Source organism: Monopterus albus, unplaced genomic scaffold (assembly GCF_001952655.1).
Source record: "Monopterus albus unplaced genomic scaffold, M_albus_1.0 scaffold43.1, whole genome shotgun sequence".
NCBI classification, from domain to species: Eukaryota; Metazoa; Chordata; class Actinopteri; order Synbranchiformes; family Synbranchidae; genus Monopterus; species Monopterus albus.
The window spans coordinates 1,391,064-1,392,254 of NW_018127923.1; the positions used below are offsets into that span (position 1 = coordinate 1,391,064).

Here is a 1,191-nt window from a genome sequence, read left to right on the forward strand (position 1 = left end):
TATAACACCCTCCCCATGCTCCAACAGCCCCCCCAAATATACATTGAATTCTGACTATAGTTTTGAGCAGGAGTTTTGATTTATTATGCCATTTCAGTCAAATTCATTGAAGTGTGTAAAGGTTCATCCATTGCCTTTAACACAAGAGGCTGATGGTTTATTAATTGATGGTGTCAAGATGAACCCCATGTGTCTCTGCTCCATCTCATTCATGTGTCTTTGCTTCATCTCATCCATGGCTCTTTTCGAACTGTAAGCAAAACCAAATATACCTGTGTGGTTTACAGCATGCAATGCATTGACTGCATAAAATATGGATGACATGACAGCTCCTAGAAGTGAAGCCATTGGTGCCCCCCTGGTGCCTGGTTGTAGTATAGGTCATAAATCCCACCCCCTCCATGTTAGTGAATGGGAGCCAAACTAAAAACTCCAAGTACAAATCAAATACATTTTTCCCAGAGGTGATTTCTGTTGTTTTTGGTAGATATAATGATGGTGATGTGTTTACAAGTGGTCATTTTTTTGTTTTTAAATCAGTTATTTGATGATATAAAAAGAGGTGTATTTCAAAAGAATAGACAGCTTTGATTGGCGGCCTAATGGATCACTCAACAAATCAGTCACTACTGCGCAGAATCTACCTGCAAAATGCCAAGATGGCAACCACTGTATTCACACTATTTTGACCTCACTTTTGCACAGTGGAGGGAGGTGGTAACACGTTGTTCATCTTTGATATGATGCACTATCACAACACACTACAGGAAAAATCCTGGGGCTCAATGTGAATTTTTTTAATAAGTCTTTCCTAGTAATGCGGATCACCAGTTGTGAACCCAGTGTTAATTAAACTTTTAAGATTTTTATTCAGCTGGTCACAATGCACCCAGTAAAGTTGAGGGCTGAGAGAAGGAATAGTACTTGAACGTTATTGAAATGATGGCTAGTGATGTTGGTTCATAACTCAGGGCAGAAAATTTAGGCCTGGGAGAATTCATTTAAAACACACAATTGTGAAAATATACTGAATCCCTCAGATCTTGCCCTCCCACAGGTGCCTACTAGAGTTTTCAAAAGTACCAGTCCTCCTTATAAAGGGTTTGGTATAGAGCAGTGGTGCCCACACTTTTTCACCTTGCAAGCTACTTTTCAAATGACCAAGTCAAAATGATCTACCAAAACTAAAAA

At 39.3% G+C, this 1,191-nt stretch overlaps 1 protein-coding gene across 1 annotated transcript in view; it reads left to right on the forward strand.

The window, feature by feature from the left end:
- Positions 1-1,191, forward strand: part of setd5 (SET domain containing 5) — a gene marked incomplete at its 5' end in the record, with an annotated part of 34,383 nt that overhangs the window by 24,114 nt on the left and 9,078 nt on the right.